The sequence below is a fragment of the Heterocephalus glaber genome, unplaced genomic scaffold (genome assembly GCF_053883595.1).
Source record: "Heterocephalus glaber isolate CG9 unplaced genomic scaffold, H.glaber_assembly_v1.0 deba00001465, whole genome shotgun sequence".
In the NCBI taxonomy this organism is placed as follows: domain Eukaryota; kingdom Metazoa; phylum Chordata; class Mammalia; order Rodentia; family Bathyergidae; genus Heterocephalus; species Heterocephalus glaber.
In genome coordinates this window covers 10605393-10617727 of record NW_028258312.1, presented here as the reverse complement: position 1 = coordinate 10617727, position 12335 = coordinate 10605393, and the positions used below count along the sequence as shown (strand labels likewise).

Sequence of the window (12335 nt, the reverse complement as noted above, 5' to 3'; positions counted from 1 at the left end):
GCTGTTGGCTGTTATGAACATTGTAAACTCTATTTTAATTATATAATAGTCTAAAATATGGAACTCTCTTGTATTAATGACCAAGCATACTCAACCAATATGTGATAAACTCTCTGTTACGTCTCCTAGATAACTTACTTTAAAAGATGATGTGATTGATTATAAGTCTGCAAACCAATATCCTCCTGCATCAAAATTCAAGTGCATGACTGTGGCACTGAAGGGTGTTAGGGCAGATGTCACCCAACTGCTTTGTCGCTGCATGATCGATGGTGCGAATGGTGATTGATGCTATTGACACACCCTGACACCTAAAATAGAGTGTGTGCTTGTCAGGGTGGGGGGTGTTTATATTTGAATGAGAAAATGAAGGCAGAACCATGAGACTTGAAAACAGTTGGCCATAGAAATGAGTGCAATGCATTGTGAATGTAATCACTGTTTGGGGAAAGGAAGAATATAGTACAAGCAAGAAAATATGGCTGTGAAAGAAAAAAAAGGTTTTGTTTGCTGAGCAGAAAATATATGAGACATTCTTTTTCCAGCTGTGCTTATATTTTACTTAGTTTCATTACAAATGTATGGGTGAGGCTAGAAAGTAGTGTTGAAAATAAATGTTCTCTTGTTTAACAGAAATGACATTTTATCTGTCACACTTCACCAGTGGAGGAATGAGGAAAAGGAAATAGAGGTATTGAAGGACTTAAGGTTAAAAAGTAAATTGTATCTGGTGTAAGAATGTTGAACCAAATCTTATCTAAACTATTATCTTATTTTCAGATGTGAAACACATAGGTAGAGAAAGAAATAGATCAGAAGACTCTTCTTGTTAAGGTTGTATATTCAGATTAGAAAACCCTATTTTTAAATTTATTTTTAGAGTAGGGACAAATTAACCGAATAAGAAAAACCTTTTATAAAAAGACAGATTAATCAATCAACATGTATATAAATGTAAGTAATTTTATGTGAGTCACTGAAGAACGAAGTCTGATACACATTATTGATAAGCAGTAGGAAAGAGAGGCATAATCCCCAGGTATGTTATAGAGTGAAGGATGATATGAGCAAATGATGCCACTCCATATACATTAAGCAGTATCGATTATATATTTCCTACTGGTTTTTCATTTGGCAAGCAAGAATTGATTCTTTCTCTGTGGAAATGCAAAAGTATTCTTTCTTTCTTTTTGTATATATTTAGAAAATATTAGAATAAGTACAAAATGTACAAAAATGGTTAATATATTCATTAATAATATTGTAAAAATACTATTAAAAGAGAAGATTAAAAATTAAATAAGGAAAATGTACAGATCTCACATTATAAATTAGAAGCCGAGGTTAATTTTTATATAGAAAGCAAGATTTTGAAATACTAAGAGTCACATAAATTAAACAATAAAATATTTTATGCATATTTGTAGCATTTTAAAAAACAATATATAAGATATATTTTACAATTATCCAGGGTTTGGTCTAAGCATGATATGTGTGAATTCTAGCCCTGGGAATGCACATACACACACACACACACACACACACACACACCACATTGAGTTTATGCCCATGTAAATGTTGTTGATCCAATTATCTCCAATTTACCAATAAGAAAAATGAATAGAAGAAAAATGTAAGTAAATGCAAGTTTCTGAGTGTTATATAAGAAGTTGATGGTGGAATTGATTGCTACTTAAATTGTCTAGCTTCAGAGGCTGCATTCTTGAATGAATGTTCAATGCAGAAGTTCTGCAATTACAGAAATGCAAAGCCAAAAGAAATTATTAATATTAATCCAAATCTCACTACTCATGCATAGTATAGAAAGAAATATATTATTTAAAAAATATTCTGATTTCTGGGTTCTTAATTTGAAAACTATGCATAAATTTAAACTCAAATTACTTTTTTGTGTGCTTTTTTTGTTTGTATGGAAATAGATTCCAAAACTTTCTTTTAATTCTGAGAGATATTTAGCTGAAAAATAGGTAAGAACAAGTGAATCACTCCCAACTTCTTAAATTTATATGTGAGAAAAACAAGACCTAGATCAGTTGCTATCTGTGAAAGGTTCAACAGTGGTGGACTGTCTGCAGTTCTCAGCCTTCTGCTAGATAGAACTCAGAGCTTCCTAGACTGAGCTGGAATAAAGGCAGCCTGTAGGAGGCTTCCACTGGTTTTCCTGATGGCTACTTTGTTACTTTTCATTTCTCCTGTTATGTTACACTATCCCTCACTCCAGAATGTATTTTTTTTTGATATCCAAGATTTTAAAATTACATCTGTTAAACTTGCTCTCCCAAATGTTATTTTGCAAAATTTTACTCTAATAATGTTATATACTTGCTTACTTGCCCTCCCTCTTATTTTTAATAAGCAATGAAAACAAATATATTACAGATACTTGTTTTTCTTAGAAGAAAGATAGAATGATATTTTAATTCTGTTAATAAATATGGAAGATATTAAGATGCTAAATATTCTGTATTAATTTTGGAGGTGACTATATAAATTTTACTTTTGAGGAGGAGCAAGATTTATTATTGACTGAATGTAACAGCTTGAAGTCTTTCTAAATAAAAGTATATTTTGTTGTATTATACAGACAACCTTAATCCAGACAAAAATATAATACCTCAGCAGCCAATCCTGAAAAGATTATTCGGGATGCAACCCAGTGCTACTCGTAACAGTGTACATCACTGGAGATAAACCCAGAATAAATAACATGCTTGATGCTTCTAATTCCTTAAAATCAACATAAAAACCTTGCAAGCTATTTCATGCCAGGTTTGACAGGTGGTGATAATGTTTGAGGAGTCAGGATATACTGCAGTGATAGCAATGAATGGTGCAGGATTTGAGGTGTGCTTGGGTAGAGAGTGAAACAAGCCTGAAGAAGTTAAATTGAAGTGTTTCATAAAATACCACTTTGCTGAGCTGCCTTCAAACTGCCTTGAAATATTTTCCACTTTTAGAAAGTTTCAGAGATTAGCAATGCATAAAATGGCATTCTGATGAGAAAAACAGACAATAATTGTACAAATTTTTAAAAGTTTGAGGCAAATTAAAAAATTTCTACACAAAGAACTTGTTTTCTAATCTGTGATCTTCCCAGCTTTTTAAAATTTCTGTAATGCATTACATTTATAATGTAAACTAATTTACACATTTTGACTTTGTGTTTGTGTGCATTATAAACTTCCAACATAAATACCTATATGAATGGGCTTTATTATATTCTTTCAGTATATAAAATCAGATAAGAATTACTTTTAGAGTTGTAGGAAACTGTGAAATGATTAAAATGGTGCAAATTATAAATATGTTCTATGAATAATTTTGTTCTATGAATAATTGTGAAGTTGAGTGAGATTTAGTTCTCTGCTTTCATACAGAATGCTACTTGTGACTTTTGTAAAAATATCATATTTGTATTTCCAAAACCAATATAAAACATACTTACCAAGTTCTGTTAAAAAGCAGGGATGATACTCAGTAAAAGATTTTCTTTCAAAGCTGTGTAAGTCTTCACTCCTGTCTTGGGGTCCTTAGTTAATTGAGATTTCAAAGAAGAAAGGTTCAGGTAGAAGCTTTTTATGAACAGCAAAATCAGAACTTAAAATTTAAATAATTCATTCTATTTTTACAATTTCTTTTGTGGGGCTTTGTGCATGCTTGGTGACTGATATAACCCTGAGCTATACCCCTAGCCTCAATTCAATCTTTTTAGATTTCTAAAATTCCAATAAGGTGCTTGTGACTGAGGTAAAATAGAACCTGATTTTTTTAAAACAGGTACAAAAACCAAAAACCACAGACTACATAATTAAATAAGAGAAAAAAATGGATAAATTTGGCCTATGATCATATCCAAAAGAACAAATGGTATGTTAATATTATTCGAAAAGTTTTTTATTCTCCAGTAGATATTCTAAATTTAGATATTCATTTGGACTCTTTTAAGTATTTATGACCTTGAACAATTTTTCTAATTTTAAACAAGCTATTTTGAATTACATAAATCTCAAAATATATGTAATTTTTAAAATGTACCAGCAATAATGTCAAAAATTTAAAGAACGGCATGAGACTTTTAATTTTCCTTTTAAAATGTCGATGCAAGTGCCAATTTTATGTCCTTGAAAATTACATTTATAGGTAAGGATTAAGAACAAATATTAAAAAGTAAAATGAACCAAAGGGTTATGGATAACAGCTATGTGTTTTGATCTTTCTATATAAGTTCAATCACTATTCATGTATAGATTTTGCAATTCATATTCCAATGTTTTACTTTTGGCTTCATTGTATATATTCAATGTTTCCTTTATTCAAAATTTTCACAAACAAAGGCAAACTATATAAATTTTATTGAGTAAAAATATGAATGAATTGTAATTTGAATTCCATTCTGGAAGTTCTCATGTTTAATTTCCATATGTTAATTTTCTGTGTGGAATAAGAGTCTTTGGAAATATAGATGTTTAAAAGTAGTTCTTTAACTTCAATTTTCTCTGTAGTAATTGCAAATATATGTACATATGTTTCTGATCAATGAGGAAATTTTCCTCTTTCTGTCATAAATTGAGAGGTCAACAAAAATGTAATGTAATCATCATTCCCATGCATTCAGTGTCACCTCCTTGTTACTCTTCAAAACACGCTCTGAAACAACTACCATTAAAATATCACAAAAAAATCATTTACAGGGTGCCAATTATTTCCTGTCATCAGTATAGCAAAGTGAGAAGAATCAAGTAACACTCTACTAATGTTTGTAAAGTATTTTATTTACATAGTTTTATACAAAAGATCATTTTGCTCTAATTTAACCAGAAAGTAAATATATTAACTAATTTTGTTGTAAATAAATTGATTTGAATATTTCTTAATACTGTGTAACTAGTTTTCATTCTTAAATTGTAAAACATGGAAGATGACATGTTAGGAAGTATAGAAAAACAAATTCTCCTTCAGCTGAGTAGAATCCATAATACAATCAGGCAACACGGAGCAGAGCTGTGGATTTCACCCTGCAAATCATGATTAGGTTTGAGTGTGATCCTTTAATGATCTGTAGTAATGAATTTTCTTCTGATGTTCAAGCAGTAGGACAGGTTCCTGTGGTGGGAACATATGCCTGTCTTTAAAACTGCTGATTTAAAATTTTACTCCTTCAAATGTTCTCATTAAAACAACCTTTTATAATGGCCTCATATTTTCCTTATTACAATATTATTTCTAAAATAAAGATACTCTGTGTTTAAAGTCATGATGGTCTATAGCGATAGTATCTTAGACACTACCTTTATATTGGAAATTAACATTGTTGAAAGGAAAATGGAGCCATTGCAGAAGGTTGAGGGGAAGCTTCCCACATAGTTTTGACAGACAAGACTTGAGAAAGCAATCTTGAATCTTGGCTTCTTTCCTCCCACCAATGACAAGGATGCCAATATTATGATTATGATGGTAGTTTCTATAAGGTAGACACCAGTTAAACAGGAAACGGACTGTGGCTACCCACTCATCTCCCACACACCACTAAACAATTACCCATTTCTAATAACCTTTGGCCAATGTTCACATCTAAGCAAATAGTTCTAACTTGGCGTCACTCTGTGTAAATTCTCCTATGTGTGAGAATGAAACAGAATTGCAGTAACCTATTTTGAACAGAAATATAATGCACAATCATTATAATAAAATATATTTTTAATAAAACACTTTTTATGTGTAAGAAATATATGTAAGCATGCAAATAAATGTTTGTAACAGCCCTGTGAAATACATATTTTTGTGTTGTAGCCATATCCATGTGTAATTGTACAAAGAGGGCACAGTTGGCCATATAGTGCCACTGCTGCAGACCACTTTAGTGTCACTGCTGAACACATGTGCATGCTTAGTAGTTTCCACTTAGAATTTCTCAAAAAATGCTACAAGACTGCTCAGTACTTTTTAAAAATTCATCCCTGACATATTTTTTTTTTACATTTTTTTCATATGATGAAGTTCCCTTGTGTTTGACCTGTTTGCTTTCTGGGGTTATCTTTAAATATTTCCATCCTTGCAAGTATGGACATGCATATTAAACCCCAGGTCCATCATAATGATGGTTGTTTCATTACAGTCCCTGCAGTTTCTTAGCTTCTATCTTTTCTGATATTCTTCTCAGTGAAAACAGTTTTACCCCTAACAGTCTGCCAAGAAAAACCCTATTAATTTTATCAAATACTATTTAAGTGGTATCTTCTCTAAGTTTCTCTGCTCTCTTCTGCAGAAGCAGTAACTTCTCGTAAAATTTATATTGCTCACATGATTGATCAAGAATTTGAATATTTTACCTTCACAAGATTATACTTTTTCATTTGCCTACATTTCCAACTGGGCTATAATTTTCATGTATTCTAGGGATGTAACTTAGCAGTTAGTCATGTCATCTTGTAACATCAGTGGACGCAAATGTGGGGTGAGCTTCCTACGGGAGAGAACAGTATATGTAGCTAAGGGAGACAATCAGTAAGAGAGATGGCTCTTAAAATGTGCTTTGGTTATTTTCTCAGACCATAAAAAAACTATACCTAGTACTTCTTCCTTGAAAATGTTTTTAAAACCTGTAGTAATAGTTTTGACAAGTAATAGGATTTAAATGAATTTGTCAAGGAACAGTCATATTGATAACTTTTTTCGGGTAGAGACTGTTATTCTCCAACTCTACATACATTTGAGGCTGCTGCTAGGGAAACATGATCATAAAAACCCAGAGATGCTTGTGGAGAGGCTGTATTTTTAATGGAAAAGATTAAAATTTTGATGAAAATAAAACCTGCTCTGATTTTCATATTTATAAACTGAGACACCATCTGACAAATGGAAAGTGATATGCAAATAGGTTTTCTGCAGTCTTAAACAGATTTCCTTGTAATTTAGATGTACATGGTGCAGAAAGTCTCCTGTGCATTCTACACATGTCCAAAAGAATTACTATAAATCTTACACGAACCTGTTCCTTTGTCCCCAAACCAAAAGTGGTATAATGGGAGCTAAACTGACCTAGAAAGAATACACTGAGACTACCAATTATTTACAGAGTGAACTCAAATACTTTCCTCTTTTCTTCTAATGTGGAGTTGACAATGGTATTAAGACTATAATGGACTGGTTCCAGCCCAGGCAACCCTGCTTTTATGTGTACAGAAGGAAAAAGTGCTTTGGGTTACAGCTAATCAGCTTAACAACAATATTAGTATCTGCTTAGTCTTGCAGCTATTCCTCACCTTGGTTGGATTCTTACTTCACTTTCTAATTTTCCAGTGAGTAGATTTTTATCATACAAGCCAACTTAGTGCCTTGAATCTAGGAGTAATTTTCAAATATTGAAACTTGTCTCTCCTTTTCAAACTACTAAATTTTCTGTATCCATGTAGATATTTGCTTTTGCCTTCTCTGTGATATTTGTGTAGTTTAACAATCATGCCTTGTCTGTATATTTAACTGTGCAATTCATATCCTCATACTTTTGGGTTAAATATTATTAATTCCTCATTTATCTATCTCATAAGTTTCTGTTCTAATTCTTATTCCCATCACTGTCGAATCCTTAGTGCTTATTTGAAATGTCATTTCTGTTAATATCTGTTACAAGATAGTTGCTAATTAATATATTCACAGATAAGAGGTATGCCTCCTTCTAAAATATAATTGAATTAATAGACTCTCCAGAAATTCACAAATAGAGAGGATCCAGAGTCATACTCCTCCCTTTTAATTTCAGGACCAAAAATGAATTAACATGAATACTTAAGAAATCACGATGGACTTCTATTTTGATAACTAGATTATGTGCACTGTCCATAAGCAATTCCTAGAAACAGATTTCATTAGACCTCAAATTTTGTAGTACCAGACTATCAGCTCTTTGTGTATGTATTGTGCATGATACCTGAGGTTTGAAAACCTATTGGCTCCTAGGTAAACTTCAGCTCATTCTAATTTGAAAAGGTGTCCAAAATTACTCAGTCTGCCTCACTTGAATCTTTGAAACCTCACTTGAGTTGCAATAGGATAACAAGTCATTTAGTGTAACCTGGGAAAGAAAGGATGATATGATACGATTACGTCTGTGAAGAATGGTTGAATGTATGAAGAAGCCAAAACTATGAAGAAAATTAGATAGAGTTATGTAGGAATGAATTTTTACACAGTAGGAGACTAGAGAATGGAAGAGACCTCTGGCCAAAACATTAATGGATGCACCATTTGGGAAAGAGTTCAAAATTCTTGCTACTGAATGTTCTGGGAACTACAATGAATTTTTCCAGTTGTTAAAGGAGATTTCTTTCTTCATGGATCAGACCACATCTGTACAATGCAAATGGCAACTGCAGCCAACAGACTGATTTTTTAATACCACTTTTTAAACTGACTTTAAAGATAACCTATGACCTCGGTGACCGTAGGGAAGCATTCTGACTGATTTCGATGAGGAAAACTACTCGATTCTAAAACTTTTCATCCTGTCAAGTAAACTTGGTTAAATTTGACTCGTCTTAGTTTTAATCTTAGTAGTACAGTAGTAAATGGGAAAATTGGATCCAGAGCTTCCAGTGACCTCTGGAGCAATGAGGGACCATGGGTTGTAACCTCAATTGCCCCGTGAGTCCAGTGAGCTCGCAGGACCTGGAGGGAGTGCATATTTCTCTCTTGGATGGTGTGCTCCACTCAGTTTGGGTTCTGAACTTTCCCAGTTTATTCTAGCAAACATTTTTGTTTCTCTCTTCTCTTTTTCTTTTTCTTTCTTTCTTTTCCCTACTTTATTATTTTTTGAATGTAGTTAAAATCCTCGGTCTGATTGGAGGAGAAAGAAAACAAATGGAGTTGAGAGTATAACTGGGCTGGATCAAGTTATAAGTTGCAGGAAGGTCTTTTTTATTTTTTTTTTTTCCTGGAAGTCTTGTGCTGTGAGGTGTGTGACCTTGGGGCTTGCTACCACTGAGTAATCAGTGGCAAGGGGGACTGGGTCGAGCCTAGGATTATATCCAATAATTAACCGAATGGATTCAGTTAAGGAGGCTTTAGGATGAGGCGTGCGAGATAACTGGACTGGGTTCAATAGATAAGTAAAGTAGATAAGTTTAGCAAAAGGCAAGCAATCACAGGTTCATCTAGATTCAGAGTCCAAAACGTCTCCATTTGAAATGCTAGAGATCCTTCTTATACAAATTTTCAACCAAAACCAAGGGATATAAAACTAAATATTCTGTTTCTTAAAATGTCTGCCTTTTTGCAAAACAATTAGGCCAGTGATGGGAAACGTTTTAGAACTGCCAATGATACAAACAGCTGACTTCAGCAGACATGCTATAGGTTCCCCACCTCTGATCTGAACCATAGGAAAAGCAGTTGTGTATGTTTATATCATGATTTTACCCCTTACTAAAAGCAGCACTGAAAGGTTTCACTGCCATAGTAATGGTGAACCAACTTATTTAGACGTTTGCTGCTTCTTTCCCTCTTTTTATATTTGATCTTGCTTCTCCTGTAGGAACTTTGTAGTCTACTAAAACATCTCAACCCTTCATGACCTCCCCCATCTAATTATACCCCCAAATTCTTGGTACATATTGCTAAAATTTGAATTTAATTCTCAAATTTTATGATATTTGTGAAAAAATACATTGGTATGTTATAGAATCTTGCAGATGAAAGATGAACTTATTTTAGATTGAAAAGCCTATTTAGAAACACTATTTATGGAACATTCTGAATTTTAAAAACTGCAACAAAGAATATTTCCTACAAGGACTGACCCAGCATCAGCATCTACCATCTAATTAGACTCAGAGACTAAGATACAGGCTACTTGTTTAAAAGTAGTACAACAGCAGCCAAATTAATGTAGGTCTGACCTAAGTAAGTTTTAGAGAATGGGCCTTTCTTGAAAGTTACATGTTCTGTAGAAAGTCTATCAAATTTTAGTCAATTTCAAAATCTTTCAATAAGTAGATTAATACCTTTTGTAATTCTTTGTCTTTTTCCAATCCCCATCTAAAATACTGTAATTTACTTGGCTCTGCTACACCACTACCTCTACTGGATGACAGAGAAGACAACAGTTGTTCACTGTGGTATCAAAATTAGTTCCATTTGTGTTGATTTACAAGTCATTCCAACGGAAACTTTGTTAATAGCTTTTGCTAACTGGTCTAATGTGAAAAACTCAAAATGAAAACTTCAACTAAACTAGGTATGGTGTTAAAATCCAAACTGCATACTCTGCCTTGATTTTGGCAATATGTCTTTTCTACCAGTTATACTGAAAGCCATTAGTCTAGGCAGGAAATCTTGTTGGGCAGACCAAAAAAACAATGATTCCAGATAGTCTTTAAAAGATTAATAAGCTTACATTATTGTATCTGATAGAAATATATTAGATAAAATTTTAGAATTAAAGCATTATGATCTATTTCTATGTATTTATAGTCTGCATGTAGGATATAGATGTCTGATAATATTTTTGCTTTTGTCTGATAATTTTTGTCTTAATTATATCAATAATTAACTCAACCTTATTTATTTATACAAGTAATGTACTGCCAGCAAAAGTTAAGAACTACCCCAACTACTTTCAAAGTTCACGTAACTTGGTTAGTTTTAGTATGTAAAAATACTGTGGGGTTGATTAATAGATACACATAGGTAGAATTTCTAACACTGTATATAATTCAAGTGCATATCTTTTCTCACCTACTTTGCTGGTAAAAATGTTTATGTATTTCAAAATATATTAGTGTTTAAAATAACAGAATGATAGCAAGCTGTTAATATTTTACTTTCAAAAGTAACCTAAACATAATGTTTAAGAAGTGGATTATTATATGTCAGTAAAATAAACTCCCTATATTAGAAATGTCCTTATTATATCATAAGCATTGATATTCTTATTAACAGGAATAATTAGTTGAGGTGGAGGAAAATCTGTACAAACAACAATTTAATTGCGTGGCCTAATAAAAATTAAAGGATAAGTTGAAAACGGTGCCTCCCTCCTCTGCAGTGTTTTCTTCATAAGACAATAAATATATTTGAGACAAGTAATAAATACACTCTAATCAACCAATTATGAGAAAGCACACGCTTCTCTAAGTTGTGATTCATAGATTTACCAATTTACAAATTGTTGGTATAACAGACATTACACTATTGCTTGTTTCCTGGTGTTTATTGGACATTAAATCACTATTGGTCCAGAATTAAATTAATACATATAACTAATAATACAGACAATGATAAGGGAAAACTCTAATCACAAGAATAGAGGGAAGATAAGATATGTCTTTGATAAGAAAAGGCTGAAATGCAAAAATGTTTTTGTTTCATTGAGGGAAAAAAAGTTTAGTGATTAAAGCAGGATGATGGAATTGCTACAGAATAATGAAAAAAAAAGCAAAACAAAGTTGAATGTATAAGAAAGTGATAGTAAGTTTGTGAAAGAAGCATGTTGCAAAATAAGTTTTATATATAAACAAGAAGGGTAAGAATAGAAGGGAATTATTTATGAGCTTTCCTAGAAGATTGATCATTAATATAAAATACACTGAGAGCGGGGGATCTAGCTCAGTAGTTCTGTCGCCTACCTGGCAAGGCAAGGTCCAAAGTTCAATCCCCAGTATCAAAAAAAAAAAAAAAAAAAAAGCAAAGAAATACATTTATAATGAGATTTCTAGAAATCTGACTATTTCATTGGATTAGGTAAGAATTCTCAGAATTCTAATGAAGAAACAACTTAATTCCTAAAATATGTCAATATAATAGTGAGTAAAACAAAAAATAATTAAATGTAAAGGAAATGTTTCAGCAGGTTTTCATATCAAGGCAACCAGGAGATTGTTTAGGTATGTATTTTAGTGCTGGAGGTATAGCTCACTGATAGAATTGTTTTGTGAGCCCCTGGGTTCAATGCTTAGCACTGGCAAACAAACAAAACAAAACTATAATTTAAATGAACTCCAGAGAGTTGATCCAAGTCAAAGTCCTTGAAATAATCTATTTAACAAAGAACACAAAAGGGCCAGATTCAGAAAAAGAAAGCTGGTATCTGAAACAATATACATTTGAATGTTAGAGGGTCAGGTGGTTATATGGTCCTCTCTGAGTCCTGCAAATTCCAAATATTAAAAGTCTTGCACTTCACAGTTTATCATAGAATAGGCAAGACAATACAAGTCTGAAAAATATTGATTAGATGACCTTTCTGAGATGGTTAAAATGTTTTATAATTAAAGTATGGGTTGCAAAATCTGTAAGTCTTTGAAGGCAATCAAAGCTTC

General features: G+C 32.4%; 1 long non-coding RNA gene across 3 annotated transcripts in view; it reads right to left on the bottom strand.

Moving 5' to 3' along the window:
• Positions 1 to 12335, bottom strand: part of LOC147826572 (uncharacterized) — a 135402-nt gene that overhangs the window by 37354 nt on the left and 85713 nt on the right. For all 3 annotated transcript variants that reach the window (XR_015438932.1, XR_015438930.1, XR_015438931.1), the window contains one exon: positions 3467 to 3550. This is a non-coding gene — a long non-coding RNA (uncharacterized LOC147826572). The remainder of the gene's footprint in view (positions 1 to 3466; positions 3551 to 12335) is intronic.